Consider the following 16921-nt stretch of genomic DNA (forward strand, 5'->3'; position numbering starts at 1 on the left):
CTTATATTATTTACGGCATTTGATTTGGTCGATGGGATGATGATTTTGTGTATAAATAAAAAGCACACAATGTGATTGATTAATGTGTAAATAATTGTGCTTATTCTTAATCCTACTAAAAATTTTAGTTTTTAACCAACTTCCAAAAAAGGAGGAGTTCGATTGAATTTTTTTTTTTACCTCAGTACTTTAGACTGGGTGGACCGATTTCGATGATTTATTTTTAAATCTAAAGGTGTTGCGTGTTTTGGTCCCATATAAATTTAATTGAGATCTGACAAGAACTTTTTGAGTTATATCTAATAATGCGTATTTACTTACCTATTTTTTCATTGACCTACGTTGTATTATAACGCATAGAGGTGAGTCGTATTTACTAGAACAGATCAAAACATTCGTTATTTAAGGAGAGACTAGGTCACACCTATTCCAATTATCGTAAGACTTAGTCCACCTAGTCTTGTGTACTTTCGCTCAATAACACTTGCACAGACTGCTACTCTGACTTAGCATAATAGGGGGTCCAAAGTTTTCTAAAGACCATTGGGAAGAAACCTTCTTGTGAAGTTCAAAACAGCGGATGGTAGAACCGTCTGCTCTCGCCCTCAGATCCGAGAAGAGGTTGAGAATTTTTATGGACTGCTGTACTTGTCGAGCGCACGCAAGCCTGCGACTTGGGACACCGAAGATCCATGGGCACTATTGTTGCGCCACTACTCGGAGTGTATCCCGGAATTCGAAGAGGATGAGATTAGTGCAGCGCTCGGGCAGCTTAAAAACGGAAGGGCACCGGGGGATGACGGAGTTACCACTGAGCTCCTTAAAGCCGCAGGGCGACCTGTCCTAAAAGCCCTTCATCATTTTCATCATTTCAGCCTATTGCAGTCCACTGCTGGACATTGGCCTCCACAAGTTCGCACCAAAAATGCGTGAAATCATGTGTGTTGCCCATAGTCACCACGCTGGGCAGGCGGGTTGGTGACCGCAGGGCTGGCTTTGTCGCACCGAAGACGTTGCTGCCCGTCTTCGGCCTGTGTGTTTCAAAGCCAGCGGTTAGATGGTTATCCCGCCATCGGTCGGCTTCTTAAGTTCCAAGGTGGTAGTGGAACCTTGTTATCCATTAGTCGCCTCTTATGACACCCACGGGAAGAGAGGGGTATTCTTTGGTGCCGTAGCCAAACAGCACAAAAACGTGACAAAGCCCTAGCAATACTCTTTAACGCTGTCATCCACCGAGGTACCACGCCGGAGGCGTGGTCCAGGTGTGTGGTGGTGCTGTTCTTTAAAAGAGGCGATAAGTCTGAGTTAAAGAATTATAGACTGATCTCAGTTCTGAGCCACGTCTATAAGCTGTTTTCGAGTTATTTACGTTCTACGATGACAAAGGACTCGACGGATTCCAACCACCAGAGCAAGTTGGGTTTCGAAATGGCTATAGTACCGTAGGCCACATCCATACTGTTCGGCAGACTATTCAAAAGACAGAAGAATATAATTAACCGCTGTATTTGGCATTTGTGGACTACGAGAAAGCCTTCGACTCTGTCGAAACCTGGGCTGCCCTGGACTCTCTGCAAAGATGTCATATCGACTGGGGATATATCGAGATACTGAAATGTATGTACGACGACCTTGGATTGAGGGGAACGAGGCATCAACGTCAACGGTGAATTCATCTCTCACCTTCGTTTCGCCGACGATATTGTCATCTTTGCGGAAATGTTTTTTTTATTTTATTTTATTTTTTTTTTTATTTTGGAAACAAACAGTACAATAATACAAAAAAAAAAAATCTTATAAAACTAATACATAAACCAATAAAGTTTCCAATAGTAAACAATTCATTAATAAGCTAAAAAGCACACATTAATAAGAAATAATCGATACACACAGAAATATAAATAATTCAACAGTAGTAAATTGAATAATTAGGTAAACATGTACGAATAGAAACATTTCATACAATCATCAATTAAATAATAAATAATTAAAAGATAACAAATTCAGATATATACAACATTAAAAATTAATCATACCATAATCATACTATAATAAAATTATAATTAAATTAATTTATAACAAAATCAAACTAAAATTCATGAATTATGTAAATAATTAATGATCGTAATTCACTCCTTAAAGATTGCACTGAACAAGTTGCAAAATCAATGTGATGAAAACATTGGTTGTACATTTTACATGCTCTAAAAGTAAAATTATTCTGCGTATATTTGGTCCTAGTTCTAGGCACGTAAAATAGGGACTGATTACGTGTATTTATTTTGGGACACCTAAATAATATATTACTTAGTAGATAAGGGGAATCAATAAAATTACGAAGTAACTTAAATAAAAATATTTGGTCTCTCTCCAATCGACGATTTTCTAAAGAAGGAATATACGGGATATCTTGAATATGCGGCGAAGCTTTGTAACTTAAAAATTTTATAAATTTATAATTAATTTTTTCCAATTGAGCAACATGACATTTGTAAAATGGATTCCATACAGTTGAGCAGTATTCCAAGATAGATCTTACAAAAGAGTTATAAAGGAGAATAATTGTGCTGACATTTTTAAAATCACGTCCCACTCTCAACACAAAGCCAAGCATTCGGAATGCTTTAGCAGTAACAAAATTAATATGTGACTTAAAAGTCAATTTACTATCGATATAAACACCCAAGTCTCGCACCTCGGTAACTCGTGTTATTGTCTCTTGATTAAGTTGATAATTAAAATTAATTGTGTTAGTCTTACGAGAAAAGGATATCACGTAGCATTTTTTTATGTTCAGATACATAGAATTCACTGAGAAGTAATCACACAATTTGTTTAAGTCACTCTGAAGTAGTATGCAGTCAGAATTATTAGATACACACCTAAAAATTTTCATGTCATCAGCATAAAGAAGTATATCTGAATTCTCGAAAAATTTATGTATATCATTTATAAAAATATTGAAAAGTAGAGGACCAAGGTGCGAGCCCTGGGGTACACCAGAAGAAACGGGCACAAAAGAGGAAACATGCCCTTTCACTGTCACTGCTTGGCTACGGTTATATAGGTAAGAAGAAAGCCATCGAAGTAGATCGCCATGTATACCGACTCTTTCTAGTTTATTTATCAATATTGCATGTGGTATCTTATCAAATGCCTTAGAATAGTCGGTATACACGACATCCACCTGGTAACCCTGATCCATGGCAATAGAAATGCGATGGACAAACTTACACAAATTACTCTCCGTTGATCTCCCGTCCACAAACCCATGCTGTTGACTCATTAAGAAAGGCCTAAGACTCGGATAAATATTGTCATACACAATTTTCTCAAACAATTTAGCAACAGTAGACAATTTTGAAATCGGTCTGTAATTTTCAACATTATGCCTATCACCAGACTTGTACACAGGAACAACGTAAGATCGTTTCCAAATATCAGGCATGATACCCGATCGTAAAGATAAAGAAAACAAAAGCAGAAGCGGATAAGCCAAAGATTTGTGGCACAATTGCAAAAAAATAGGTGGCAAGCCATCCGGTCCTGAACCCTTATCAACATTCAACTGCCTGAGATATTTCATAACAATATTAACAGTAAGTTCAATACGTCCTAACGACAAATTACTTTTAGAAGACACATTACCTTGGGACCCATAAGAACTAGCAATGTTAGACGGCGCTGAATAGACAGATTTAAAGTGTTCGTTAAAAAATTGACATCTTTTGCTTGCATCGGAGGTGCACTCATTCTTGAAAAAAACATCTTTAGGTATATTTACTGAAGCCCTTTTAGACCTAATGAAAGTCCAAAAAAATTTACTATTCCTATTAATTTTTAATTCTGATTGATATATATATTTATCATAACACTCAATTTGGACTTGTTTTTGACGGTTTCTCAGATAGCTGAACATGTTGTAGTCAGATACTCGACCATAGATTTTCCATTGCCTATGACAACGCAACTTATCACATATTATTTTTATTAGACCATTAGTATACCAAAAAGGATACCTTTTGTCGCCTTTTAAAGTTTTTACTGGAACATATTGCGAAATTATGGAGTTAATAGTATCATAAAATAAATTTATAGCATCAGAGATATCGCCGTTACTAAGCAAATGACACCAATCAATACCAGATATGACTTCATTTATTTCATTATAATTAGCATTTCGAAATAAGCGTACCTTACGAGGAGTGGAAAAAGTAGATCTATCACAAGCAATACTTAATTTCACCTTAAGTGTAGGATGATGGACATCTTCCTTTGTAAGAGGAGAATCATTGCGACTCACAACACAGTGAGAGTTGCTAATTACTAAATCCAAATATCGCCCATTTTCATTAGGGACACTGTTAAATTGTTTTAGGTCTGTAATATTTAAGAAACTGAACAAAGAATCAACTCCAGGGTCACTATCATCGAAGTTACACATGCTCATAAATTTCCCATCCCAATCCCAAATACAGTTCGAAATGTTAAAATCTCCAATTATAAAAAAACTATCATCGGGATGCGTCAAAACTTCATTTGTGATATGTTCAAAACAATCACAGAGAGATTCAACATGGAATCTACTGTGAGGAAAATAGCAACAATAAATATGGAGCTGCTTAAGGAGAGGTCCAATTTCTAAAGGAATAGAGACTTTAATTACTTCACCAGCAAAATTCTTCACATCAATTGATACTGACGATCGAACCGGTATATCGGTCTTAACTATGTTGGATAAGTTAGGCCAAATACTGGCCGGCCTAAACGAGTCCTCCAAGCGTGTCGGTCTCTGTATGAACTTGGACAAAACGAAAGTTATGTTTAACAAACAAGTCATACCGAGACCGGTAGCGGTCGATGAAACCCTTCTCGAAGTTGTTTAGAATTATATTTATCTAGGCCATACTATCCAACTAGGCCGCAACAACTTCGAGACGGAGGCCGATAGGAGGATTCAATTGGGCTGGGTAGCGTTTGCAGACGTCGTCAAGTCTTCACATCGAAGATTCCACAATGCTTGAAGACAAAAGTCTTCGAGCGATGCGTCCTGCCTGTGTTAACATACGGAGCCGAGACGTGGACACTAACGAAGGGACTGATCCACAAGCTTAAAGTCGCTCAACGTGCAATGGAACGGGCTATGCTTGGGGTCTCTCACAAAGATAGGATTAGAAATGAGACTATCCGCGAGAGAACGAAAGTAACCGACATAGCCCACAGAATTAGCAAGTTGAAGTGGCAGTGGGCTGGCCATCTGTGCCGCAGGACCGATGGTCGTTGGAGCAGACCTGGTCCTGGAGTGGAGACCGCGTTTTGGCAAATGCAGTGTGGGACGTCCTCCGGCTCGTTGGACCGACGATCTACGTAAGATTGCCCGTGTAGGCTGGATGAGGATTGCAGAAAACCAGGATGTCTGGCGCGAACTTGGGGAGGCCTATGTCCAGCAGTGGACTACAATAGGCTGAGCGTATAGTCCGTCTATTGCAGACGATTTAGACAGTGTCAGACAGACACTGTGTCGCCTAGGTCACTTTTTAGGAAACGTAGAGTTGTAATAGTAGTTAATTTTATAACAATTCTTCTTCATTTTATAATTTAGTTTCAATAATTTTTATATTTAATCTCGAATATTCATTATTGCATGTTACATTGACATTTATTTTATTTGACTTATTTTGATGTAGACGATATTCTTGATAATTTAAGAACACCTGTAGAAAAGTAGGATATATTTAAATACCGATGTTTCTTTGTTAATATTGTATTTGTTGTTGTACTGCTTATTAGTGTGGACTTTTGAACGAATAAATAAATATAATAAGCCTGATAAAGTATGAAGGAGGGATTTTAACTCAGTGATTACTCTATATCAGTGATCTTATCTATTCTTTCGAGTCTTAATACGTAAGGTACTCGCAACGTGAATCATAGTCGATACTAGGTGAGACTAGGTAGAATAGGTATTTCGATCGCTTAATTGTAAGGACTAGGAACGGGTGGACTTGCTCTTTTTTTTTTGTATGGACTTGATCTTAAATTTACCTAGTACAACCCATCACTAGCCGCATAACATTCCACTGCGTTTATAGATTTTGATGATTTTTACTTTAATCGAAAGCTAATTCTCGTCATGTATGATTACTACTTTTTGAGTAATCTTTGATTACGCGTATTTACTTGACTGTTTTTTCTGTCACCCTACGTTGTACATACCTCATAATTTTATACTGGGTGCATGAATTTTTGATGTTTCTTTATGAATCAAAAGCTAATGCTTGTCATATGGTTCCACTTAAATATAATAGAGATATAATGAGTACTTTTTGAGTAATCTTTGATGACGCTTATTTATGAGATATTGATGAGACTTTGTCGCAACGTCATCTATCGATTCCAGTAAAACTATTTCAGTTTGGATTATCAATCTACTATAACGTAGCGAGCAATGATAGCCAATAGAGGGCAGTAGTAGTTTTTTATTTATAAATAATTTTGATGCTTCTTATTTTAATCGGAAGCTGATCTTATGGTCCCATATAAATTTTTTGGAGATCTGAGGATAACTGTTTGAGTAATCTTTGATAACGCCGATTTACGACTTATTTATTATATATTACTTTTATTACGACTATTTTGCGTTGTATTGCTTGTCGATGTAATTGAAGTCGGTTTATTTTTCGTTTGCGAACAAACACAATTATTTCGGTCGAAGTTTAACTATCGTTTGTAAATTCATTAAAGGTAAGTATAATTTTTAGCTTTAAATATTTAAATGTATGGTGAGTAAATTAGATTGAAACTAATTAAACAGCAGATTCAGATCTTCCAAAGCTAGTTTAGTAATATCATGAATACAACTACCATAGTGAAATAAACACATATTGTTCGGATATAAAGTAAGTTGACCGTTAAGTTTTATATGAGATATCGCTTTAGTCTGTAATATCCCACTGCTGGGTATAGGCCTCTTTCCCCATGTAGGAGAAGGATCGGAGCTTAATCCATCACGCTGGTCCAATGCAAGTTGGCGGATATATTACCTACTATGGCTAATCGCTATCAGTTGTACATAATGACAACTGGGTTAAACGTGCTCTCCAAATACAAATGTTATAGATAATAGATAGGTAGAGATATATTTAGAGATTACTATAGAAGAATATGTTATAGATAATAGATAGATAGAGATATATTTAGACATTATTATAGAAGATATTATTTTAGGGTAACTCTTGTACTCACCAATTGTAGTCGTCTGCTGTCTGTTGCTCAGATATGATTTGAGCATGTCCAGAGCTGAATCAATAATACCAATATTTACAAGTTTTCTAATAAGTAAATTATGGTTGACAGTATAGAAAGCTACCTTCATATCTATAAATGCACCCAAAACGAACTTTCTTTGATATATACTCTTTTAATATTGTAACGAGATCGACTGTAGTGGTTAATGAACTGGAACGTGCCCTAAAACGATATTGCTCTACACTAAATAGTTCTTTTCAAAATTTTCGAAACTATAGGCAACGCTGGTATTAGTTCTTGGTCCAGACATATAGATAGGACTCACTTTCATAATTTTCACGTGTTTTCAATTCACAAAATCAAATCAAAATCAATCAAATCACAAATAGCATCTTAATTTATTTACAATCTTTAGATGATTCAGTAATTCTTAGGTCTATACGCCTGGGGGATATGACACATTGAGGGTGAGACACGTGGCGTAGGGGAAAATATGTCTGTCCAGCTTAATTGAAAAAATAAGTTTGTCGAGAACTTTTATAAATAGGTAACTCGATTGCTCAATTGACCAATTAAAATGTAGTGATACCCAAGAATGTGATCTCTAGAATTCTCTTAATTACATCAACGACAATACTTTTGGAATTACAAACTTTTGTAAGCAGAAGTTAATTTATATAACAAAGGTGTTTAACAAGCGATAATTGTTTAGAGGGGTTTCACTTTAATAATAAAGTTAATAAATGTCAGAAACTTTTTATCAATGCCTTTTGAAAAATTTTCATAGAAGTCATGTTACTTATAAAATACATTGTTAATTAAGTTACATAAAATTACTATAACATTTGTCTAGTATTTTTTCACCTATTTATAATATTCAGAATCACACATCAAAGGAACTACATTATAAACTTACCTAAGGTAAAAGAAATATTGAAACAGTTGAAAATTCGGTGTAAATGGAAGTTTCTAGTACGAAACATCACCGTAGACTAGACTACTGATCTTATTTTCAGAAGTATGTCTAATAAATTACTATTTTTAGTCTAGTATCAAAAAAGAATGAGTCATTATTAATTAGTTTCTTAGTTTATTCAAATTATTATTATTTTTTTGCCTTTTTAATCCGAGATTGTTATAAAATACCCTAAAATTAACCAAGATAAAAGACGTAAAGACAAAGTATGTCCCTCTGTCAGGGTTTCAACTGCTCTAGCTCGGAAACACTACTATTACTCAGGGAACTTTCTGTATAACAGAATTAACTGTCGTATACCCATCTATTTATCAACTTCCAAAACTCAAATGTAAATTCATCATTAGAAACTGGGTTAAATCATTTACATATAATGATACTGAAAACCTGCTTTTTTATTAAGCAGCTGACTCTAGATATATATTTTTTGTGTGTATTTTTTTTTATTTTTTCCTCTATTTTCTTATGGACCTATTGGGTCCTTGTTGGCACCATCACATATGATCATCTACGGGGCCTGTCGCTATTTGGCTCAGTTCTGTACATCTGATTCTGTTTTCCTAACTTTGGCGGAGGGTCCTGGTTAATTATAGTACAGGTATATTATACCTTTTTTCAGCAAAAATCCTTCGCTAATCGAGTTTTCAAATTTTGAATTATTGTTATATCATTAACAAGATTAGGTTCCACTGTATGAAAATTATTATGATGGAAAATAAATCGTTATTATTATCATTAATATTATTATTATAAAATTTATTTGTATTCTGGATGTCACTCCACCCATTTAATATACAATAGATATATTCAATTTAACGAATACTTATATAAATTATATAATTAAACATATTATACTTACAGTATTTGTAATATTATACTCATTTTTTGTAATCATATTTTTACTGTAACATAAAATTTTATTTATCCATTAATTGCAAATATTTTTCTGTGAAAATAATTTTATTAATATTTTTTATAAAATATCATCTTTGCACTACAATGCTTTGCAGAAGATTAAAATCTTTACGTCTAAACGAAAAAACTCAATGGTCACTTAAAAATAGACAAATACTTATTTTATTGATTAAATACAAAAAAAATATGTAATTTAATACGAAAAATAATACGTAAAAAATATGTATTTATACACGTCTGTTATAATGTTCATTCAGTTTTATATTTGTGGAAAATTAATAAGATGCTAGTTAATTTTCTACTAATATAAGTAATATGTTAAGTTAAATTAATAGTAGATATCAATTAAGATTTTTGTAATTGTATATTATATGTAAAAAAGTAAATAAACTTTTACAATCTTATTTTCTTTTTTCAATTGAACTGTTTTAAATACATTTTCACACAAATCAAGTCTTCTAATAGGTACGCAAAGAATGCATCGATCAATATCGTTACGATTCTTAGACTGGAGTTAAACCCTTGGAAATCTGTAAACAGGAGAGGGTGACCGAAGGACGTTCAATATAGTCCGAGACATATGTACGATTGTACTCGTAGACCTTTGGACCACGTAGTTTTACAACTTTGAAAATAAATTATTTTTATTTAATATTTTAGCTCACATAGTATATATAAAATTTATAAAAAATAATAAACTTCAGTCGTCATTTTGCACCACATGCGAAAAAATATGTTAAAAGTAATTAAAATAAATATGATATAATTTGCTTTAGATGAAGGTTAAGAAGATACTACTCTAACTATACTCTAACTATAGATACTTTCCTAAAACACGTGAATTAGTCAAAGTTACATACATATTCATTTCTGATATTAAAACTTATCAGTTCAAAATACAGGTGGGAATGGTATAATCAGATAGAAACTTTTAATAATACAGAATTTATACTGTTAATCTATATTAATATTATAAAGGTGAAAAGATTGTTTGTTTGCTTTTAAGCGCGCTAATTGAAAAATTACTGGTTTGAATTTAAAAAAATATTTTTATGTTGGATAGCCTACTTACCGAGGAAAGCTATAGGCTATTTAATATTTTAGTAATTTTTTTTCCGATGAACATTTTCAAATGAACGTGGATGAAACCATAAAATCCTAGAAAGAGTACCTATAATTGAACAAATAATTTAAAAACTGAGTACTATGATATGCATATTTGATTAACTAAAAATGATTTTTGACAATACAAATTTCGTTCATAATATGGCAATGATTTTTATTAATAATTTTCACGTGTTCATTACCATTATTATTATCACCTGTAATCAAATTCAACGATCAATAGTGATATGATACTATGGTACTGAATATGTACATCGACGTCGGGTATATTATTTAGGCGTAAAGGACACCAGAAAACTACGTAGACTACAAGAACAGTAAAAACTATACAAAACTTACGATATAAATTTGATAGTAGTAGATAAATAAGAACGTGTAAGCTTAATCAAACATTCGATGAGCAATCATCTTTATATTTGAAGCACGATACAGACTTCTGACTTGCTCTCAGAGCTGTAGATAATAGGAATGCCTGAAACCTAATACCTGATCGGCGAGACTTACCTTATATTTTGCGACCGCTTACTGCCAATTGCGATACTTGACTGAATTTTAACTAAGTTGTGAATAATAAGTAGGCTATTAGCACAAGTTTATTATTACAATTGTTTTGAAATAATTAAACAGTGGTCGATCGTCAACATTATACAGACATCATAATTTTAGACAGTTTTAGTAATCAGATAATTTAATTGTATAAATAAAGGAAAAGTTACATTTTATTTTCGAATGGTGCGCTAGTGAGTATTCACAAATCCAATCTAAAAAAAAAACTTCGTACGTACGTTCATAGTGATAATTCACGATCTTGATACTCGTAGGAGAAAAGCCGAAGCTGTGCACGATACGGATATTTAATGAGGTGTTTCAAAGCACTGGCTTTATGGCTATTTTGCTGGCAGTCGCAGGTTCGAGCGTTTGTTCTTGGATATTGTGTGTGTTTCCAAACCAGGACACAGAGTAAATCCTAGTGATGGCCGTTAAGTGTGAGGCGTTTACTGAACATAATTCTAAAATACTAATAACGTATACACCATATAAAGGATGATATCAATGGACAATGTCCATCACTATTCCTTTAAAATATCACTAATAGTTCATCGTGAATAAAGAAGACCACGTAGTCAAGATATGGTTATGGTTTTAGTATACGCAATAACATTATACAAATACAGCTCATAAGGTTTTGTAGTTTGTGGTGTTCCTTATCTATTATATGTATAACATGCGCTTGGGAGATCAGTTGCAGTAGCTTATGTGCCTCTATATATAACTACGAATAGACAGCAAAAAAAAAATTAATTCTTACCTATGATTACACTTTATACAGGTACTACAGATATATAAACAAATACACGATCTGTGCGACCAACACAGAAGTCGTTTGATACTAATTTATTTATTTAACGACAGGGTACAGATTTTTTTCGTGTCAAATGTAAGTAATGCTAAGAGATCACTGGCGTTGATTGAAACACATTTTAACTTTTGAATGTAATCACTTCAGCCTATCGCATTCCACTGCTGGACATAGGCCTCCACAAGTTCACGCCAAAAATGGCGTGAACTCATGTGTGTTGCCCATAGTCACCACGCTAGGCAGGCGGGTTGGTGACTGCAGGGCTGGCTTTGTCGCACTGATGACACTGCTGCCCGTCTTCGGCCTATGTATTTCAAAGCCAACAGCTGGATTGTTATCCCGCCATCAATCGGCTTTTTAAGTTCCAAGGTGGTAGAGGAACTGTGATATCCCTTAGTCGCCTCTTACGACCCTTACGGGAAGAGAGGGGGTAGCTATATTCTTTAGTGCCATAACCACACAGCACATTTGGATGTAATAATACAATAATAATACCGCTTAAATCAAAATATAAAAGTAGTTTAAATTAAATAAACACAGCATAACATAACTATGTTGGAATGGGTACCATAACACAACAATTAAATATATTCGACATAGCTGTATTTTTTTGTCTAAGTGTAAAGTAGCACTACATATTAGAGATTTTACGTTAAACCATATTACTTTTATTAACAAGCGTACAATTATAATTGGGCGAATATAAGTTAAAATTATAAATCAAAAAACGAGTGTGCCACACAACTAAAGTAAAATTTCTTTAGCTTCTAAAACGCAACTCTCTCTCATTCCATCTTCACTAACTTATATCTCCCTCTGAACCTCCGTTCGCCTCGCCTGATCACACTTTTCATAACGCTCTCGTCACGCATTCATCAGCTTACTCCACAACTCAAGCGTTCGTAAAGAAGCTTTACTTCAAAAATACGCAAAGTGTAACACTTGATTAACTTATTGATCCATTGTACGAATTGATATGTGAAAGAGGTCGGAAGTATGAAACAAACAATACTGTCCGATTAATATTTCATTTATCTAATGGTGTATTAAAACACAGATCGATATACATGTATTTATTTACATATATCGAGTAATCGGAGCGTAATAGTGGTGTCAAAGAATTAAAGAAACCTGCAAGAAGTGCCATCAATTTCTAATTATTTTGTTATTCAATAAGTTAAAGTATACTGGCTTTTATATTATTTACTATTTATTTATTGCAACATACATACTACCGTTACAGGTTCATTGCTCAATGTGATAGTACACACTAAAATATTTTAACACTAAGCTTTCATTTTACTTGATGTGTAAAATAGTTTCATTAGGTCAATCTTAAGTTAAGACTTCTTCACTTTCATTTTAACATATCATATTAACCGTATCAATGGAAATATTAAGAAGGCGACTAGAAGACAAACAGTTGTATCTAGCGATATGTCCATCATAACTTATTGCATAACTGCGTGGGGTGGTATTCCTAAAACAGTTTTAAAAAATATCGAAACTCCCAGCGTCATTAAAGATTATTAAAGATGCAACTTATCACCCCTCTTTTATACCCAACAACACAAATTTATACTGTAAGACACTTTTTATGCTTATGAAGATTCGGAGACAGCACAGTTTATTTTTATATGATCGTACATACTTGATACAGCTTTTTTTTCTAAATTAAAGCGTGTGAAACCGCACATCTTTATTAGAAAGAACCTAAATAAGAAAGAAATAAATTCCGTTTAAAATGGTAATTTTTTTAAGACACGAAAACATAATGATAGAAATAAATAATACTAATAAAGGTTTTTAAAAAATAGACTTTACACGTGTAATTAATTCCATCATATGATATAGTAGAGCCTAGTTATAGATAACTGATTACAAGTCGTAATCGTATAGCTTGACCGAAACTATAAAACACTAACAAAACGTCTACTTGATTTTAATAGCTTTAGTATGGTAGTTGAAGGAATGTAATGTAAATACTTTATCGGCGTTTACATTACATTCCCTCCTCCCCACTCCCATTTCTCTTTGTTTATTTGGCTAGAAACGTACTTGTTACTCTTCTAGTTCTGTACGTCTACCATGAGTTTTTGTTACAAGCGCACATGACATAACTACAGTAGTAAACGTAGAAACGCAACAGGAATAGTTATCTATACCATACCTATTATGAGTATTTCTAAATTTCACTATAGAGTCTATCGAGCACTCGATAAGACTTATAGTTTTAAATCCGTTATATTGGTATTAGTTACTAATATCTTTATCTCTTTCTTCCGTATAGAAAAAAGAAAGAGTAAACATGATGACTTTCGAATGAAGTGAGGTCTAAACGAAGTTTAAAATAATCCGACAAAAATGCAAAGCAGCATATTACAGTGTATTCATGCGAGCTCAAGAACTTCTAAATTTTTTCAATTTATTCCGTCAGTTGTCTAACTTAAGTTGTTGTCAAACACTTGTGAAACAATAATATTGTTTAATTGTTATACAATAATTCTAAAACAACAAAATATAAAAAATGAGAACTAATGCTTCCCAGTTCGAACTTATGGTGGATTATATGAAAAAGTAAGTGTTTATTTAAGTGTTATGGTTATTTATCTCTTTCTTTATTAACGTAAATCGTGATCATAATTTTATAAATAAATTGTATAATTTGTATTATATTATTATGTTATTTCGTAAATTGAATATAGAAAATAATATTGTTATATCGTAAATTGTGTTTTAGGAACGGGGCTATGTTCTACCAAATATAATGCAATTAAATAGTATATAAACCTAATAATTATAAACTTCTCGCACGATTTTTTCAAGTGAGTGACGCAACTATAATAGTAACGTTAAACAGGGTGACATCTGTCAAATATGTTACTCATGGTACGAATTGTATGAAAATATCGGCGCTCTAGAATGACATTTACGAGTGTAGTTAACTTAACTGTCCTGAGAAAACTTATGGTACCAAATATAGTAATGATAGTATCCGGTAGAGGCGCTGCTCAACTTGCCATACAAATTTTCTACTACACTCGCTAACGTGTATCGTCTCTGGAAACTCATGGTAGACGTACTGAATCGCTTCTGGTTTATGAGCGAAAATATTACATTAGCTTGAGCATCTGCTTTGTTGCCTCTGTTAGTAATTAAAAATCTATTTTATCAGAACTATTAGCGATACTTCCAGTCTGACTCTACATCTGCGTTTTATCTCATTCTATCAGCGGGAGCCAATTGAATTATGTTTCCATTACTATTTGAGAATACTTTACAGGGTCATAATAGGGGTGAACATAAAATCAATAATAATTTTTTAAATGTTTTAAAATATAACAAGATACTATATATTTATGTATTATACTAATATATATTATTTATTTCAATTACCGTTTAGTTAATATTAACAAATATAAATAAATTGAGACAAGCAATATTTAATTCAGGTAAGTCTAGACTTCAATTTAATGTTTTAGTCAACAAAATCAATCTACAATCCATTCATTGTAATAAAGAATGGATATACAACGATCTCAATTAGATTAACTCAGTCGAGTTGCTTATAGTACTCGATTCGGTCATCTAATGAAGAAATGGAACCCGCATCGCGTGCCCGAACAAAAACCACCTCGATATCGTCAATAAAAATAAATATATCACTAATAGACCGCCACCCGCCGGCTCAACTCCTTACCCCCGTACCATAACCGTATCGCTTCTACAAACTAACTAGGTTATATAATTACACATCACGCTCCATTGTGGTGATAAATACTTTCTCACACTTATCATTTACCAAAACTACGCCACTGTCCATTTTAGATAATTGTGGAAAAGAGATGGCGCTAAAGGTAAGACAACGCGATGGAACAACGCAGCTATAAAATAACGTATATTATTATAGTGTCCACAAGCCAAGCGGATATTGATTATCTGCCACAGTTGAGAGCCACCGAGCCCCCCGCTTGCCGCGTCTTTGTCCAAAACTAACACGACGTAATGTACAAAACTTGTTACAAGAAATTGGACTTAAACGCTATAGCAAATAGAACGTTTTGTAGTTAGAATACCAACGATATAACCCTTTTTTGAGACGAACAAAATATTCAATATTTGATCTCTGTCTAACAGACTGAGCGGTATGTGACTGCAATATCTCTATCCCGTTCGAACACATTCCGTAATCATTTACGATGCATTCCCTTGCCATGATTTTCCCGCGGCACTTGCGAACTCAAGTATTTTACCATTTTGGGAGCATTTACTCTACATCTACAAAATTTAACTCTATTTTTCTTGCATTGTTAAATACATGTTTTTTTTTTACTTATTTTTACTTTACAAAAAGTATTGTCACTAACACGTGTTTAAAGTAAATAATGATAAATAAATTTAATCATAATCAACGCGATTTCCATGTGACAATTTCAACGTTTGTTTTATTTAAAATAAATTGATGTGATGTCATTTTGTCATTAGTGTAACTTTAATTATTTCCAAGTTCATGAGGCAAGTCTCGAAGAATTCACATCCAACTTAAAAGCATGGCATGTCTAGACACAACTAGCGAACAAATTTTGTACTACAAAACTTTTCTTGGGGCAAAGCACTCACTACATTTACTTGGTTGCGTTAGTGTGTTTACGTGTAACCTGTGAAAAATTGCTTTTCCCGCTGTGTAAGTGCCACACAGATGCAATCTCAAACGGGAATGGGGACCCATGCGTCTGTGTGAGTGAAGGGAGTCGGGTGGTAAAGGGGTCCGAGTCGTGAACTAAATAGCTTAGTGTTAACACATATTGACATCAAATTTACCGCGATGTTATCATATATTCAGGTAGCTGTTAATTTATTGTACTTTTCATTGAGATTGTGAATAAATAATATTGCGTGTCGCCAAATTCCAGCGACGCGACATTTTTACTTAAGTAGCGTGCGATTAGTTATTTTTGTAGCTTTAACTTATGCTGACTCGGCCTCAGGGTCATTACGAATTTTAATTGCTTGCCAGCGCTGCTCTTCAATTCAAACGCAACGCTCTGTTTTTTTTTTTAACAAAATGTCGAGCAAATAAATGAAAGATTTTTTTTTTCATTTTGTTTTTTATTTTAATATTGACTTATTTTAATATTAATATGTTTTGGTCACAGTTCCATTTTTAGACAAAAGTTTGCATAAGTGTGAAATAAAAGGTTATTAAGAAAACGAGTAAAACAAATGTAAAATACACACTTACGTACCGAAAATTTCTAAATAAATAATATTTATTAACTAAATTAATAAGTACAAGA

At 33.5% G+C, this 16921-nt stretch overlaps 1 long non-coding RNA gene across 1 annotated transcript; it reads right to left on the reverse strand.

Moving 5' to 3' along the window:
* Positions 1-12682: 12682 nt before the first annotated feature.
* On the reverse strand, positions 12683-15511 carry LOC123655203. Its single transcript, XR_006743328.1, has 2 exons — positions 15377-15511; positions 12683-13104 (listed from the first exon to the last, which is right to left on the reverse strand). It is a non-coding gene; the product is annotated as an uncharacterized LOC123655203 (long non-coding RNA).
* Between the last annotated feature and the right edge of the window lie 1410 nt (positions 15512-16921).

Source organism: Melitaea cinxia, chromosome 7 (assembly GCF_905220565.1).
Source record: "Melitaea cinxia chromosome 7, ilMelCinx1.1, whole genome shotgun sequence".
Lineage (NCBI taxonomy): Eukaryota > Metazoa > Arthropoda > Insecta > Lepidoptera > Nymphalidae > Melitaea > Melitaea cinxia.